The sequence below is a fragment of the Coturnix japonica genome, chromosome 7 (genome assembly GCF_054131305.1).
Source record: "Coturnix japonica strain WE chromosome 7, WE-NBRP24, whole genome shotgun sequence".
Classification (NCBI taxonomy): domain Eukaryota; kingdom Metazoa; phylum Chordata; class Aves; order Galliformes; family Phasianidae; genus Coturnix; species Coturnix japonica.
The window spans coordinates 22732121-22750962 of NC_140669.1; the positions used below are offsets into that span (position 1 = coordinate 22732121).

Genomic DNA, 18842 nt, shown 5'->3' on the forward strand with positions numbered 1-18842 from the left:
GAATGGTGGTAAATAAATAGCCAGAAGTTATCTATAGAAAAAAACTCACCAGTTCTGAGGCCTTCAGTCTAGATGGAAAATGTTGAGGTTTGTCATCCAAACACCACTAAGGAGTGATCTCCAAAAGCGATGCTGCCTTAGCAGTGGTCAGCCCTTAAATGAAAACTAGGAGAGGTGGAGTCCAGCTGAATTAGCTCCACCTGTGTTCCCACACAGCTGACCTGGCACTTGCCTCAGGTGGTTAATCAGAGGTTCAGGCTGTGATCAACAGTTTCCTATACATTTCTCAATAAGTTTCCCCAGAGATGAGATCCCACAAACTTGTAAAGCCTAGCAAAAGCACACAGAAATGGGTCAAACAAATTCTTAGAAATAAAACCTATTTCATCAGTTGGTACCGCTGGGGAAGACAGCCCTGGAGACTGTTGGGCTGTCAGGCTGTTTTCCTTGCTCTGTTCTTAACGGTAGCCTCATAAAGTAAAATCATCAAGCATAAGAGCACATGCTCGGAGTCATGGTCTGACTCAATGAACCCTCTTCTCAATTTCTTTCAGTAAAATAGGAGACCACATCTGAGGTTTTGCTGAGAAAAGCCACAGGAAGAATTTACCCAGTTCTCAGTCAGGACAATCATCTACCTCTTAAAAGAAAATTAATTGCTGTAGCCTCAGGAACTAACTGGTTTCCAACCCATCTGATTGTCAGTTGTAAATTTACAATGGCAGTACTAAAACTCAGAGTACTTCACTAAATATATTTTAAAAAAAAAACACAAAAAAAAAAACACCAGGAAAATACCCATTTATGCAGCCAAAACCATTAATGCCACAATACATTCTGGGGTAGGAGGAGCCTTATCTTAATTAATCCTACCCCAGATTGACACTGTTAAGAAGGCCCACCTGTAGTAACAGACAGGAAGATCACAAGAAAAAAAACATACATACATATTCTCAAATGCTGGATTAGAAAAGAACATAAAAGGAACTCCTTAAGGATGCCCTTCTAAGAGCATGAGAGCTCTCCTGGCCCCAGCAGGATCCCCCCAGAAAAAAAGCTCTGAAAGTGGGTTTTGAAGGGGGAACTACTCAGCAGACACTGTATTCAACTGTATGTCCAGGTGTGTGTGTGTGTGTGTGTGTGTGTGTGATGAAGGGGAGTGGGGGGGGGGGACAACACACAGTGAGGCTTATTGCAGGCTTCTAGCACTTGCAGGGATATTATAAACAGGAGAGGGACTCACTTTCTATGTGGTCTGTGTGTGTAATGCTACAACATGATACAAAGCACAGCAATAAGAGCAGCACAACAAAGTCCTGGCTGCAGCAAACAGAGTGAGTCCAAACACAGGAGCTGCCACAGATGCAGAAACCAAGAAGCCACTTTCCTTCAGAAAACCTCTACTGGGCCACAATCGCCAGTAAGGTACCTCTCACCTCTGCTGCCAACCCTTAAATGAGATGAGGGAGGGGAGTGGATCCTGGCTCCACCCCTTCCAGTCACTCATCTGTATTGGGTGCACCTGAGCTCCCCTGGGTTGGCCCTGCTTTCCCATCAAGGGTTCAATCACAGCTCCCAGCTGTGATTTGGCATTTCCTCTACAGCCTGATAGTGACAGGATGAAGCAGAATAGCTTTAAACAAGAGAGGAGATTTAGGTTAGATGTTAGGAGACACAAATGTTTCATTCGGGTGTTGAGGAACCAGCATGGGATGCCTGGAGAAGTTCTGACAGCCCTGTCTCTGGAGGTGTTCGAGGCTGGGTTGGATGGGGCTCCGGGCTGCCTGATCGAGTGCGTGGCAGAAGTCTTCGAACTAGATGATCCTTAAGGTCCTTTACCACCCAAACCACTCTAGGATCACGTCACTGAATTCACGTACAGTTTACTACTCTTCTTCTCACTAATGCTCTGACAAACAAGTACTAAAATTCAGACCACTTACTTGCCTTGAAGTACAACACCGCAATTGGTAGGACTGTGCAATTACACGAACAAACAAAAAAAAGCAGGAAAACCAAATATACACCTTCTCTATTGTGAAGTTGAATACCTACACGAGGTATTTAATATCACATAGGTCACATTACCCACACACAGCAGAAAATTATCAGTTATTGCAGAAGTCTTATTCTCTGGCTTTGTTTTGAAACAGGTTCCTGATTAGTTGGAAGTAAATAAGTGTACAAAGCTACTGAACTCTCACCATCTTCTTGATGTATTCTCTTACAAAAATTGATTCTCTCGGCAATGGGAAATAATTCTTATTTCTAGGCTGTCATTTTTGTACACCTTCAGTCAAACAATATTATTCACAACGAAGTTAGAAGAATTAAGGGCTATCTCTTTAACTGCTACCTATTTCTTACTCTAGCAGAGGCAGATGTCAAGAAGCGCGGATCTGTTCTATCTGGCAGTACATAGAAGTGAACTGGCTTCAGTCATGACTAGAGCAAATTTCACAGCTACGTTTGATTGCTCTTTTTCCTTCCAGTGAAGTGGCTGAGTGTCTGCGAGTGGTTTCCGATGCTGTGGTGAGTTGGCCACGGCTAAAGGCCGTTCCCTCAGTGCTTCTTTTCATTGAGGAGGCCTTGCATAATTTTTCTTGCAGTGTCTCTCCCATATTCCCCCTTTTTTGTTTAATAATAGTAAGAATGGATTTCAATGTTTGATAAATGCGCTCAGTGATAGCTTGTCCAGTGGGAGATTGAGCAAAACCTGTAATATGTTTAAGCCCCAATTCTTGGAGGAAAGTTCGAGCGGCCGGCCCGTCCTTGTCTTTAGCGAAGTTATGTGTTATGAGCTGCATTAGTCTCTTCTGCTAAACGTATCAGTCTCCCTGCTGAACGTATATCGCCGGGCAAGCGAGCAGAAACACAGCGTGCCACTGCCCCTCCAATACTGTGCCTCTAATAACCCCGGACCAAGGCGAAGGTGGAGGATCACTACGTGATGGGGGGGAAGCGGCACAGGCACGGGCTGTGCCTGTTACCTGAATAAGGTACCTTTATTTCCAAAAAATGAAAATTAAGTGAAGAATCAGAACTCCAATTTTAAAATTTCCTTACAACACAACTTATATTCACTTTGTAATATATATACACACAGGAACAAACAAGAAAACAGACTTTCAATATATTAATGACCTGGTGTGCTAGGGAAGGCCAGCAACTCATCTTACGATTTTGCTCAAAACCAGATAAAAGGGACAGTTGAGAATCACTGGCAAGATCCCATTTTAGGCCAATATCACAGGCACAAAATTAGCTCACACACTATGTATGAAACATGTGACTTCCAGTTACTAAAGCCCTGCTGTTGTGTTGTGAGGATACTTAGCATAATACCTGCACACAGGAACGCCAGGACAGTTTAGCCCTTATTATTACTTAGGGCAGCTAATGCTCGGGGACTGGCTGAGCATCAGACAGCGGGAGCTGAGCAATTGCGTGGGCATCAGTTGTTATTCATAAATATACAAGTACACGTATCATAGCCATTATCCACTTTGCCCTTTCTCCTCTCAACATTAGTAAATTCATTTCAAACTCAGTTCACTAGTTCTACTTGCTCTCTCTCCCATCCCAGTCTCTACTTCTACCCCATGGGAAACAGGGGCGGGAGACAAAATCTGCACAGGGCTGACCTACCTGCCGAATTAAACAGCAACACTTCAGAGAAGAAAAATCACCAGCCACATTGATTAGGGCCACATAGCTGTAAAATCTTCAATGGCATAGCATTCAAAGGAAAAGACAGGATAAAACACCAGCAGGGAGAACCACATTAAGAACTGGCGGGGAATCAGGCACATGACCACCCCTGAGCACATCCCATTCATCCCATAAACTCAAAAAAAAAAAATAAAAAAAAAAATGTCAAGTATTTGGCAGAACATTGAAAAAGTGCAAAGGAAGAAGTCAGCAAAAGCATTCCTGAAAGTGAGGCAACTTAAATGGCAGAAAACCTAAACCACAGCCAGCTTGACAAAGGACATGAGAAGATTATGGAAAGAGCTGGGCCGTAGCAGTAACCACTACACCCCCAATAAAGGCCACCAAACTTGCAGCTGACAAAAAAGGATCTTCCCTATGCATGAAGGAAAGAAACAAACGGAAACAGCTAGCTGGCAAGCCAACCACTAAGCAGCAGCTTCATGCAAACAGCTATGGAATGTAATACCAAAAATCAAAGAAGGCAAGAGATTAAAGGCAGATATAAGTATAAAAACCAAGAAAAACAAATTTTATTCTCAAACGACCATAGCAACAATAAGCAAAACACACATGACAACTGAGTTTACTAAAATCAAACTGACAGTTAACGACAATAACTTATTGCTCTCTCCTGCCACCCAGGTCCCCTGTGCCTCTTCTTTCTTCTGCAGCAGCTCCTGAAACATAAGCGGGGTTACCATTAGTCATGCAGAGCACCAAGCCCACCCACATGAAGGAAAAGGGAAACACTACATTGCAAAGTAACACAACACCCGACCACCTGCTTAAGGAACGACTTGTAAACAACCCACCACACAACCCTCCAAAGTCATAATGGGAAAAACTGCTTTGAGCAACACTTCTCACCTCTCTGACTCACGGTGGTCTTCCAGTCGGTGCTGCGGGGGATCACAGAGGCGGGCAGACTGGGCAAATGGGGCCGGGCACACAAAAAGCAGCAGCCAAAGAGTCAGCTTCCCTGCTTACAGGGGACCCCCAGCCACTGCCTCCATTGCAAAGGGCCCGGGAGTGCGGGGCACGTTTGCTCCCTGAATTACAGGGCAGCCCCCATCCCTACGGCCAAGGGAGGCTCCTTCTCTCCCAGTTCAGCACCCCACTAACGGGGCAGTCAACCTACACAGGCTGCCAGCAGAGCACTAGCGCTCACACACCCAGAGCCTGATTACAGGCGGGTGGACGACACCCCTGGAGCCACAGAGCCCGGTTTTCCCCCCAGCGGCGGGAACAACTCTCGGAAGCCAGGCAGCGGGGCAAAACGGCCAAAGACCGCAGTCGGGATCCCAGACCCAAATCCAACTCCAGGCCCCGCGCCTCTGAAAGGCCGGGGCCACCTTCCCGCCCGAGTACGGGGGATCTCTCAGAACGCAGCTCAGCAAGCACAAACGGGGGGCACGCGCAGCCCTGCCTACAGGACGGTGCCCCCACATCCCACCCTCCCAAAGAAGCCCCGGGGAGCGCAAGGCTCCCACCAACGCCTGAGTTACAGGCCGGCCCGCCCGGCAGCAGCAGAACACCACCAACGTCTTGTTTTTTTGGAGCCCAGGGACAGACCTCGACCCACCAAGCGGGGAGGTCACCTCACACACAAACAGCACCTCAACCTGCACCCTCTGACGGGACAGGGAGGGGTCATCCCCACCAACTGGATGGCTAAAGCAGCCGGCTGCATCACGGCAGCCTCCCCACACCTGATTACAGGCGGGGCGGGCCACTTGGGGGTCAGGGGGCTTCATGGCTTGGGACTCACACATGGACAGGCTCAAGCCCTGGCTACAGGGCAGCCTCAGCCACTGAACTATCATGTGGCTCTGATCTGTACTAAGTAAAAGGGAGGGAGACAGGACAATCGCTGCGCTCATGAGACTAAGAGGGAATACCCCTTTTGAGGCATGCACCAAAGTCCTCCGTTCCCCCCTAGGAAGTCGAAGCTAAGCTGCAGCCATCTTAGTGGAGGCCTAAAGGGAAAGCTCACTCGCTCAGTCGCTCCACAAACACAATCAAGGAAAGGGAGGGGAACACGCACACACAGATGCGACTTTCCAGAAGGGAAGGACAACACGGTGCAGCCGACTACTGGGAATAAACCCGCAACCACGAGCAACACACAAGAGCCTGTGACCTCTCCCAGGGCTGCACGGAGGCCACGGACCTCAACGTGCCAAGGGGCTTCCCAGCTATAGACAAGGGCCAAACGCCCTGACGCACACCCCGAGTACGGGGCCGTCGCATTGACAGGCCACCTCCAGGCAACGATGCCGAGGGGCCGGCGGAGGAAGAGGGGCAGGGAAGCGGCACTACCCTGATTACAGGGTTGCCGCGGGGTCCGGCGGGCTCCATTTCCCACTCAGGTGCGGAGAGGTGGCTCTCGCCCTCCGTTACAGGGGGCCACACTCCCCAGGCAGCCAAGGAGCAACAAGGCAAAAGGCCAACTACAGCAAAAGACCCGAGCCCTGCTTACAGGGAGGTCGCCCAGCACAAAGCCGGCCTGGACACCTATGGCGCCGGCAACGCTCGACTCTAATGTGACTATGCCCCCGCTAACGGGACAGGTGCTTTGCCCAGAGTGCCTTTCTCCTTCCCCCCCGCGTCTGCACGCTTCGGCTTCCTCTTCTTGTTCTCTCCTGCCTCCAGGTCCCTCGCGCTGCCTCTTCTTTCTTCTGCAGCAGCTCCTGAAACATCAGTGGAGACACCATTAGTCATGCGGAGCACCAACCCTCCCACCTGAAGGAAAAGGGAAACTCGACATAGCATAAGAACTCAGTACATGACCACCCGGACAAGGAAGGACTTGCAACCCCTCCAGAATCCCAATCAATCCCAGCAAAAACTGCTTTGAGAAAACACCCAGCCAAGGAAGGACTTGCATCCCATCCAAATTCCCAAGCCATCCTGGCAAAAACTGCTTTGAGCAACACTTCTCACCTCTCTGACTCACGGTGGTCTTCCAGTCGGTGCTGCGGGGGATCACAGAGGCGGGCAGACTGTGCAAATGGGGCTGGGCACACAAAAAGCAGCGGCCAAAGAGTCAGCTTCCCTGCTTACAGGGGACCCCCAGCCACTGCCTCCATTGCAAAGGGCCCGGGAGTGCGGGGCACGTTTGCTCCCTGAATTACAGGGCAGCCCCCATCCCTACGGCCGAGGGAGGCTCCTTCTCTCCCAGTTCAGCACCCCACTAACGGGGCGGTCAACCTACACAGGCTGCCAGCAGAGCACTAGCGCTCACACACCCAGAGCCTGATTACAGGCGGGTGGACGACACCCCTGGAGCCACAGAGCCCGGTTTTCCCCCCAGCGGCGGGAACAACTCTCGGAAGCCAGGCAGCGGGGCAAAACGGCCAAAGACCGCAGTCGGGATCCCAGACCCAAATCCAACTCCAGGCCCCGCGCCTCTGAAAGGCCGGGGCCACCTTCCCGCCCGAGTACGGGGGGGTCTCTCAGAACGCAGCTCAGCAAGCACAAACGGGGGGCACGCGCAGCCCTGCCTACAGGACGGTGCCCCCACATCCCACCCTCCCAAAGAAGCCCCGGGGAGCGCAAGGCTCCCACCAACGCCTGAGTTACAGGCCGGCCCGCCCGGCAGCAGCAGAACACCACCAACGTCTTGTTTTTTTGGAGCCCAGGGACAGACCTCGACCCACCAAGCGGGGAGGTCACCTCACACACAAACAGCACCTCAACCTGCACCCTCTGACGGGACAGGGAGGGGTCATCCCCACCAACTGGATGGCTAAAGCAGCCGGCTGCATCACGGCAGCCTCCCCACACCTGATTACAGGCGGGGCGGGCCACTTTGGGGTCGGGGGCTTCATGGCTTGGGACTCACACATGGACAGGCTCAAGCCCTGGCTACAGGGCAGCCTCAGCCACTGAACTATCATGTGGCTCTGATCTGTACTAAGTAAAAGGGAGGGAGACAGGACAATCGCTGCGCTCATGAGACTAAGAGGGAATACCCCTTTTGAGGCATGCACCAAAGTCCTCCGTTCCCCCCTAGGAAGTCGAAGCTAAGCTGCAGCCTTCTTAGTGGAGGCCTAAAGGGAAAGCTCACTCGCTCAGTCGCTCCACAAACACAATCAAGGAAAGGGAGGGGAACACGCACACACAGATGCGACTTTCCAGAAGGGAAGGACAACACGGTGCAGCCGACTACTGGGAATAAACCCGCAACCACGAGCAACACACAAGAGCCTGTGACCTCTCCCAGGGCTGCACGGAGGCCACGGACCTCAACGTGCCAAGGGGCTCCCCAGCTATAGACAAGGGCCAAACGCCCTGACGCACACCCCGAGTACGGGGCCGTCGCATTGACAGGCCACCTCCAGGCAACGATGCCGAGGGGCCGGGGGAGGAAGAGGGGCAGGGAAGCGGCACTACCCTGATTACAGGGTTGCCGCGGGGTCCGGCGGGCTCCATTTCCCACTCAGGTGCGGAGAGGTGGCTCTCGCCCTCCGTTACAGGGGGCCACACTCCCCAGGCAGCCAAGGAGCAACAAGGCAAAAGGCCAACTACAGCAAAAGACCCGAGCCCTGCTTACAGGGAGGTCGCCCAGCACAAAGCCGGCCTGGACACCTATGGCGCCGGCAACGCTCGACTCTAATGTGACTATGCCCCCGCTAACGGGACAGGTGCTTTGCCCAGAGTGCCTTTCTCCTTCCCCCCCGCGTCTGCACGCTTCGGCTTCCTCTTCTTGTTCTCTCCTGCCTCCAGGTCCCTCGCGCTGCCTCTTCTTTCTTCTGCAGCAGCTCCTGAAACATCAGCGGAGACACCATTAGTCATGCGGAGCACCAACCCTCCCACCTGAAGGAAAAGGGAAACTCGACATAGCATAAGAACTCAGTACATGACCACCCGGACAAGGAAGGACTTGCAACCCCTCCAGAATCCCAATCAATCCCAGCAAAAACTGCTTTGAGAAAACACCCAGCCAAGGAAGGACTTGCATCCCATCCAAATTCCCAAGCCATCCTGGCAAAAACTGCTTTGAGCAACACTTCTCACCTCTCTGACTCACGGTGGTCTTCCAGTCGGTGCTGCGGGGGATCACAGAGGCGGGCAGACTGTGCAAATGGGGCCGGGCACACAAAAAGCAGCGGCCAAAGAGTCAGCTTCCCTGCTTACAGGGGACCCCCAGCCACTGCCTCCATTGCAAAGGGCCCGGGAGTGCGGGGCACGTTTGCTCCCTGAATTACAGGGCAGCCCCCATCCCTACGGCCGAGGGAGGCTCCTTCTCTCCCAGTTCAGCACCCCACTAACGGGGCAGTCAACCTACACAGGCTGCCAGCAGAGCACTAGCGCTCACACACCCAGAGCCTGATTACAGGCGGGTGGACGACACCCCTGGAGCCACAGAGCCCGGTTTTCCCCCCAGCGGCGGGAACAACTCTCGGAAGCCAGGCAGCGGGGCAAAACGGCCAAAGACCGCAGTCGGGATCCCAGACCCAAATCCAACTCCAGGCCCCGCGCCTCTGAAAGGCCGGGGCCACCTTCCCGCCCGAGTACGGGGGGGTCTCTCAGAACGCAGCTCAGCAAGCACAAACGGGGGGCACGCGCAGCCCTGCCTACAGGACGGTGCCCCCACATCCCACCCTCCCAAAGAAGCCCCGGGGAGCGCAAGGCTCCCACCAACGCCTGAGTTACAGGCCGGCCCGCCCGGCAGCAGCAGAACACCACCAACGTCTTGTTTTTTTGGAGCCCAGGGACAGACCTCGACCCACCAAGCGGGGAGGTCACCTCACACACAAACAGCACCTCAACCTGCACCCTCTGACGGGACAGGGAGGGGTCATCCCCACCAACTGGATGGCTAAAGCAGCCGGCTGCATCACGGCAGCCTCCCCACACCTGATTACAGGCGGGGCGGGCCACTTTGGGGTCGGGGGCTTCATGGCTTGGGACTCACACATGGACAGGCTCAAGCCCTGGCTACAGGGCAGCCTCAGCCACTGAACTATCATGTGGCTCTGATCTGTACTAAGTAAAAGGGAGGGAGACAGGACAATCGCTGCGCTCATGAGACTAAGAGGGAATACCCCTTTTGAGGCATGCACCAAAGTCCTCCGTTCCCCCCTAGGAAGTCGAAGCTAAGCTGCAGCCTTCTTAGTGGAGGCCTAAAGGGAAAGCTCACTCGCTCAGTCGCTCCACAAACACAATCAAGGAAAGGGAGGGGAACACGCACACACAGATGCGACTTTCCAGAAGGGAAGGACAACACGGTGCAGCCGACTACTGGGAATAAACCCGCAACCACGAGCAACACACAAGAGCCTGTGACCTCTCCCAGGGCTGCACGGAGGCCACGGACCTCAACGTGCCAAGGGGCTCCCCAGCTATAGACAAGGGCCAAACGCCCTGACGCACACCCCGAGTACGGGGCCGTCGCATTGACAGGCCACCTCCAGGCAACGATGCCGAGGGGCCGGGGGAGGAAGAGGGGCAGGGAAGCGGCACTACCCTGATTACAGGGTTGCCGCGGGGTCCGGCGGGCTCCATTTCCCACTCAGGTGCGGAGAGGTGGCTCTCGCCCTCCGTTACAGGGGGCCACACTCCCCAGGCAGCCAAGGAGCAACAAGGCAAAAGGCCAACTACAGCAAAAGACCCGAGCCCTGCTTACAGGGAGGTCGCCCAGCACAAAGCCGGCCTGGACACCTATGGCGCCGGCAACGCTCGACTCTAATGTGACTATGCCCCCGCTAACGGGACAGGTGCTTTGCCCAGAGTGCCTTTCTCCTTCCCCCCCGCGTCTGCACGCTTCGGCTTCCTCTTCTTGTTCTCTCCTGCCTCCAGGTCCCTCGCGCTGCCTCTTCTTTCTTCTGCAGCAGCTCCTGAAACATCAGCGGAGACACCATTAGTCATGCGGAGCACCAACCCTCCCACCTGAAGGAAAAGGGAAACTCGACATAGCATAAGAACTCAGTACATGACCACCCGGACAAGGAAGGACTTGCAACCCCTCCAGAATCCCAATCAATCCCAGCAAAAACTGCTTTGAGAAAACACCCAGCCAAGGAAGGACTTGCATCCCATCCAAATTCCCAAGCCATCCTGGCAAAAACTGCTTTGAGCAACACTTCTCACCTCTCTGACTCACGGTGGTCTTCCAGTCGGTGCTGCGGGGGATCACAGAGGCGGGCAGACTGTGCAAATGGGGCCGGGCACACAAAAAGCAGCGGCCAAAGAGTCAGCTTCCCTGCTTACAGGGGACCCCCAGCCACTGCCTCCATTGCAAAGGGCCCGGGAGTGCGGGGCACGTTTGCTCCCTGAATTACAGGGCAGCCCCCATCCCTACGGCCGAGGGAGGCTCCTTCTCTCCCAGTTCAGCACCCCACTAACGGGGCAGTCAACCTACACAGGCTGCCAGCAGAGCACTAGCGCTCACACACCCAGAGCCTGATTACAGGCGGGTGGACGACACCCCTGGAGCCACAGAGCCCGGTTTTCCCCCCAGCGGCGGGAACAACTCTCGGAAGCCAGGCAGCGGGGCAAAACGGCCAAAGACCGCAGTCGGGATCCCAGACCCAAATCCAACTCCAGGCCCCGCGCCTCTGAAAGGCCGGGGCCACCTTCCCGCCCGAGTACGGGGGGGTCTCTCAGAACGCAGCTCAGCAAGCACAAACGGGGGGCACGCGCAGCCCTGCCTACAGGACGGTGCCCCCACATCCCACCCTCCCAAAGAAGCCCCGGGGAGCGCAAGGCTCCCACCAACGCCTGAGTTACAGGCCGGCCCGCCCGGCAGCAGCAGAACACCACCAACGTCTTGTTTTTTTGGAGCCCAGGGACAGACCTCGACCCACCAAGCGGGGAGGTCACCTCACACACAAACAGCACCTCAACCTGCACCCTCTGACGGGACAGGGAGGGGTCATCCCCACCAACTGGATGGCTAAAGCAGCCGGCTGCATCACGGCAGCCTCCCCACACCTGATTACAGGCGGGGCGGGCCACTTGGGGGTCAGGGGGCTTCATGGCTTGGGACTCACACATGGACAGGCTCAAGCCCTGGCTACAGGGCAGCCTCAGCCACTGAACTACCATGTGGCTCTGATCTGTACTAAGTAAAAGGGAGGGAGACAGGACAATCGTTGCGCTCATGAGACTAAGAGGGAATACCCCTTTTGAGGCATGCACCAAAGTCCTCCGTTCCCCCCTAGGAAGTCGAAGCTAAGCTGCAGCCATCTTAGTGGAGGCCTAAAGGGAAAGCTCACTCGCTCAGTCGCTCCACAAACACAATCAAGGAAAGGGAGGGGAACACGCACACACAGATGCGACTTTCCAGAAGGGAAGGACAACACGGTGCAGCCGACTACTGGGAATAAACCCGCAACCACGAGCAACACACAAGAGCCTGTGACCTCTCCCAGGGCTGCACGGAGGCCACGGACCTCAACGTGCCAAGGGGCTTCCCAGCTATAGACAAGGGCCAAACGCCCTGACGCACACCCCGAGTACGGGGCCGTCGCATTGACAGGCCACCTCCAGGCAACGATGCCGAGGGGCCGGCGGAGGAAGAGGGGCAGGGAAGCGGCACTACCCTGATTACAGGGTTGCCGCGGGGTCCGGCGGGCTCCATTTCCCACTCAGGTGCGGAGAGGTGGCTCTCGCCCTCCGTTACAGGGGGCCACACTCCCCAGGCAGCCAAGGAGCAACAAGGCCAAAGGGCAACTACAGCAAAAGACCTGAGCCCTGCTTACAGGGAGGTCGCCCAGCACAAAGCCGGCCTGGACACCTATGGCGCCGGCAACGCTCGACTCTAATGTGACTATGCCCCCGCTAACGGGACAGGTGCTTTGCCCAGAGTGCCTTTCTCCTTCCCCCCCGCATCTGCACGCTTCGGCTTCCTCTTTTTGCTTCCTCCTTCTTCCAGGTCCCCCGCGCCGCCTCTTCTTTCTTCTCTAGCAGCTCCTGAAACATTAGCAGGGTCACCATTAGTCATGCCGAGACTGACAAAGCAAAGGAATTCGGAACATGACCATCCAGCTTAAGAAGGCTTCGCATTTCCCCCTTGCACTGTTTTTATTGGAAGGACACCAAACCTGAATACATGAATTGTTCTGTGCTATGTCAGTCACTGTGCCATCTTGGCTCTTCTGAATTGTCATAGTGTCCCTTTTACAGTCAGAGGTCGCATGTTTCTCTCCTCATCTGGTTGATTTGATATTCATGTTCACATAAATTCACCTTATTTCTCATTTAGCATTTCATAACAACATATCAGCATGAAGTTACAAGGAAGATTTCCCACTTGTTACATCTATTACCATGGATTGTCTTAAAGTATATATTCAAGCATCAAGTTTTCTCTGAGCATCTACCCTCTTCCTCCTTTAGAGCTTCTTAAACACATTTATCTTCTTATACCCAGGAGCACCACTTTAGTGCTTCTTTTCATCACCTGTGCTTGTCTCATGTCCTCCCCTATTACTACCACCTCATTACTTAGGGAAGAAAAAAAAAAAAAAGAAAAAAAAAAAAGTTTGTTTCAACACGGCAATAGCAGTTGATATTGCTTTATTATTGCTGCTCGCTGTTGCTTCGAAGTATCCGTGCCTCTGTCCTTCCTCTTCAAGTGCTTTCAGAGGTTGGTCCCTCGGAGCCCGCCCAGACGACCCGTCCCAGGCTCCGTCCGCCCACCCGCCATCAGAGCGCATGAGACGGCCCCGGACCCAGCTCCGTCCGCTATGGACCCGGCCATAGCAGCCCTCGGGGCAGCTCCAGCCCTGGCTGTTCGCCATCGGAGCCCGCGTAGCTGCTCTGGCTCCGGCTGCTCTCCTTTGGAACCCACGCGGCAGCGCTAGCGGCGGCTGCCGCAGTCGCGGCCCCGACCCAGCTTGGCCCGGCCCCGACCCAGCTTGGCCCGGCCCCGACCCAGCTTGGCCCGGCCCCGACCCAGCTTGGCCCGGCCCCGACCCAGCTTGGCCCGGCCCCGACCCAGCTTGGCCCGGCCCCGACCCAGCTTGGCCCGGCCCCGACCCAGCTTGGCCCCCAGCCCCCTCTCACTTCGGTTCTGGAGACCGCTTTTCGCCCGCGCCTCCTCCTCCTCCGCCGCCGCCGCCGCCTGTCCCTCACAGCACCCAGCGCCTTCTCACACTCTGAGGAAAACGCCTCACGCACCTGCCCGCGCACGCACCTTTTATAGCTGTCCCTGAAGCGCCAACCAATCAGAACCCAGAATACCACAGGCGCTTCCCGCCGCTTTTCTTCCCGCCTCTTTCTCTCCCCTCAGCGTTCCCGCCCTTTCCAGCTGAGGCACCAGCCCGCGCTCACCTGACGGTCACCTGTGGGTCCCGTTGCCGCCCGCCCCTCAGTGCAGAGCAGCCCCACAGCTGCTCCCATCACAGCCCGGCACCCGGCAGAGCTGGCTGCGGGGAAATCAGTCCTTCACTTTCAGTGTTCCTTTTAACTGTCAGTTGTGCTTTAGGTGCTCCTTCCTGAGTTGAATGGATCCACAAACAGAACTGAAATAAATATATATTTTAAAGGAATTCTTCTCCATCACACCTCCCCCCCTCTGTCCCCACGGCAGAAACCCCTGAGCTCAGAGATATTGTTACTAAGGGAAAAGGGCACCTGACAGATGAAGGATATTATTTATTTGTTTTGTAGAGAGGCTTGTATTTTTTAACTTTTTCACACAGCTTGCTGGGTAATGCTCACCTAATCTCTGCGCTTTGCACTGCTCCTCTGCTACATTCCTTTCATTCTCTCCTTGGCTACTTTCTTTCTCATTGTAGCAATGGTACAAAATAAGGCTATGGAGCAGACACAATTATGGGTACAGAGTATTTGCTGCTCCCACCAATGGGCTACGCCCAAATAGGATGTGTAAGTAACACAAATGACTGAGTTATGAGGGAAAGTTTCTCTTCAGGTGTTCTTTCACCGGGCATGTTACCCAGCCCAATGGACTGCCCTCAAGAAAGTCACCCAGGACCTGAGGAAACAGGTTATGGTCCAGATGGTGTATCACACCAGCGTCCAACCCATTTACACCACATTGAATGAAGACAAGTTGTCACGAGCCATGTGTATTTTCTCCAAAAGTAATGCTTCCTTTTTATTTTCGTGGAAATTACAACAGGTAAAATGAGCACGGTAACTCTGATAGAGCAAATTCTGAGCTACAAAATGCTGTTTGTCAACATGGTCACCACCATTAGCTAGGCATTTTTGCCAGCTATGAACATGAGATTGCATGCTGTGCACATCAAAATCTGCACCCATACACCTGTGTCACCCAGCACACATAACCCACAGTCACTATCACCACTGAAGTTCACTACACACCGCCTTATCTGTGCTCACACCCACAAGTGTTCAGCAAGCACCAATGAAGGTCAGTGGGTGCCATTCCCCCCCCCCCCCCTCCACACACACACACACACACACAGAAGAATGACACATCTTTACTTCATATGCACTTCCTGGACATCAGGTGCCATTTTGTCAGTGTTCCTCTGCTGCCATCTGTCAAACAGCAACAATACGTAATGTTAGACTGGTCGAAGGTTTAACCTCTACTGCCATACCACCAAAATTCACTTCTGATGTCTTGAGCCAACATTCACTTTCATTCACTTTTTAACTCCCAGTGTACTACATGATGCAAAATGGGAATAACAATCATATAATGACAACAAGGAATTAATCTGAGAGAGCACATGAGAATAGCAATAATATAAACACATCGAGGTACTGTTCAGGATCTTCACTCAGTTTCAGATATGGTTTTGCCCTGGGCTAGCCAGAGCGTTTGTCAGGAACTGAATAGTAAGATGAGCAAAGTATTAGAACCATCATCCCAGAAACCCAAGTGGCAGCACAACAGCCAGTTCATATTCGCTTAAGGATCATCAGGCTCAGACATCTCTAGGAGGATTTAAGTTTTATTGCCCCTTCTAATAGTTCCTTTCTAGATTGGATTTGATAACAACTGATAGAACAAACTAACTGATATCTTTGATAGCAAATGATAACATCTGCTATCAATATATATATTTTCTGTTGATTATTACTTTAAAAAGTTTCAAAATAACTGAAGGTCAAGATTTTCTGAAGGACCTAAGCAATTTAAAAGCCTAAGATCTTTTTAGGCACTTAGAAAAAATCTTAGCTTTCATGCAAAGAAAGTAAACATATATTACCACTCCTGAGAAAATGCATTCCAACACAATGAGAAACAGCTCCCATTTTAGAGGATATATCAGCCCTCCTTGACTTCAGTTATCAGCTTAGCAGAGGATGACTCAAATTCTGGATGTGTTTCTAAGTGATTCTGAGACCCAAATATCTTCCTTGCATTGCTATGAAGAAGCATAAGGAACAGGTACAAACTCTGGACCCAGTGTCAGATGATACCCGGTACAGTCACTTTCATCCTTTTATTTCTGCAGATATAATCTGACATCACCTACAAGACCAAAGTTATGTCTTGTCTGCAAGGTGATGCGAACTGAGGTGTAATTTGTCGGAAAGCTGAGCTCTTCTAGTAGGGCCTCCACCAGCATGTGGATGGGAAACTGTATTTTCACTGGTAGCTCACTTGTTTCTGAAAAAAAAAAAACCAAGAAATAATATTTTCCATTAATTTTGAACATCCTCAAGCAATCACTGGGTGGATGTGATCAGAAACATAGTGAATCTCTATTCAAAATGCAAGACGCATCTTTATGTTGTTATTTCTAGCATGTACTTCTAAAACTACAACAACTGCAACTAAAACAACTAAATCCTGCTTGCAAGAGCATGTTTGTCCCTTGGGAGGAAAGAAAAGAAACAACAGATGACCATATGAACTGATGCACAACTAAGAGGTTCTCTGATATACTGGAAGGACGAGTGAGATTTGAAAAGTTCATCTTCCTGCTGTTTTAACAGCAGTAAGCAGATATTGTGAAGCAGCCCAATGTCAGAATCAGTACAGACAGATTTTCTTCAAGCCCATAATGACTGATTACAAGTATAGGAGTCTGCTGAAGATTATTCTAACTTATGGAGACTTTATTAACAGAGGCATACAGAAACATGATGCAAAATACTGGATACATAGGTTCTATTGCAAAAACCAAAATGATCTCAATTCAGTCTCAGAAACTTTGGACATACCATGGGCTTTACACTTCATACCATTCATACATGTCACTATCTCACCTGATGCCTACAATCACAGAATCACAGAACTGTAGGGGTCAGAAGGGACTTCTAGAGATCATAGAATCTGATCCCCCCTGCCAAAGCAGGCTTCCTACAGCAGTCTGCACAGGTACACCTCCAGAGGAAACTCCACAACTCTCTGGTTAGCCCATTCCAGCACTCCATCGCTCTCCATCTTTTGCTTATTGGCACAGAACTTCCTATGCTCCAGTTAACAGCCATTTCCCCTTGTCCTGTTCCCACAGACTACTAAAAAGAAGCTGGCCATGTCCCTTTGTCTCCCTCACTTATAATACTTATGAAAATTAATCAGAGTCAGTTATAAACAAGCACCACAGTCTAAGCCTTGGCACTGCTTTCATACATTTATGTGGGCATTTGACATATTCTGGCCATCTGTTTCAACCCCAGACCTATGCCCTCATTGTACTATGCTTGGAGCGGGGCATGTTGACAAAGAAATCAGATGAATGCAGACAAAGTGCACAAGCAAGCCTGTTTGTTCTCAAGTCATTCATTTCTCCCTTATTTCCTTTCAGGTACATCTGAACCCTATGTTGCTGTTGCAAAACTTGTTCCATCATGAAGTTGCCATTAACAATAACATAGTTTACAGACAATACATGCTTGACTGGGATTTCTGTGCAATGAAAATGCAGTTCCAAGAAACTGGAACTATTATAGTACCCTCCATCATTCACTAAAAGCTTCAGGAAATTAAAAGATTTTTTAATAGTCCTTTGTTTAACGATGAGGCTTTGAACTCTACGCTCAAAAAACCACATTATTCAGAGATAAAAAGAAACAATTCCCTTACATGGCAGAATTCTGTCTGCATCATGTTGGAACACAGAGCTGGACAGGTAGACAAAAGATTCAAATTTTGCATCAGTTTTCCTTCCTCTGACTTGGCTAGATATTCTCCACTCTGAATAATAATAATAATAAAACGAAACAGAAGATCTCTGGGACAGGAGATGTCTTACTCAGACATGACCTTCAGCATGTAGACCAGGGAGCTCTGATTTATGCAGAGATAGATAGCTGCCCAGCATGGTTCTGACAAGCCTGCACAAAGGCATTCAAAGTAATTCTTCACAGAGTACGTTACTCCTTAGACATGCTTAATGAAGGATAGAACAGGAGAGGAAGGACCTTGTTAAATCAGAGTAGTCTCCCCAATTGCTCAACAGCTGATTTAAAGATAAACTTGCTCTAGCCTCACCTTTATGTTATCCATTTGAGAGTAGGTTTCAAATGGTACACTTGTGAATGAAAAACAAGGGTTTCAAAGGCCTTCTCAAAGAGCCTATTGGGTAACAGAAATAATAATAAAATCATTTAATTAAATCAGTACTCTATCTGCCTCTATCACACCGCTCCTTGAGAATCTGTTTTGGTCAGAGAATGTACTACTTCACTTAGAAAGCTACTGAGGAATATCCTTGCCAGTAACTTATATCTGACAACGTATGGGTATTTCTAACCTGATGTTGCATGGAAACAGCCATCTTCCTCAGACAGCAGCAGCAATATGGATAAGGCATTTCTGGGTTAGGGTGATGCAAGTACTTTATGACTGCCAAAGAACCCTAGGCTAGAACTGGCAGCAAAACACATAATAAAGCAGATTATTTGTGAGTTACACCAGGCAACAAAGGAAAGCTGAGGAATCCACCAGTTCATCCTTTCATATGAAACAAAATATCCTCGTTCTTCCCCAGAGCCTCCTGTGACCCCCCTCCTGGCCCTTACAAATCTGCTCTCCAGTTCCTACTTGCAGACGGGTTGCCCTAAACAGCCTCATAGCCAAGCAGGCAGCCAGTCACACAAGAGTTTGGACAATAAGGAACTCAGAGCAACAAAACATGACATTTCAGCTAAAAGTATTTCTTAATTTCTCATCTAACCAATGAGACATGTTTGAGACAACATCATCTTGTAAAATTTAATACTAGATT

General features: G+C 51.2%; 1 long non-coding RNA gene across 1 annotated transcript; it reads right to left on the bottom strand.

Annotated features, from left to right (window-relative positions):
• Window positions 1-4216: 4216 nt before the first annotated feature.
• Window positions 4217-13840, bottom strand: LOC116652596 (uncharacterized). The gene is made up of 6 exons (XR_014948339.1): window positions 13729-13840; window positions 10810-12633; window positions 8734-10556; window positions 6658-8480; window positions 4582-6404; window positions 4217-4391 (listed from the first exon to the last, which is right to left on the bottom strand). It is a non-coding gene; the product is annotated as an uncharacterized LOC116652596 (long non-coding RNA).
• Window positions 13841-18842: the final 5002 nt, after the last annotated feature.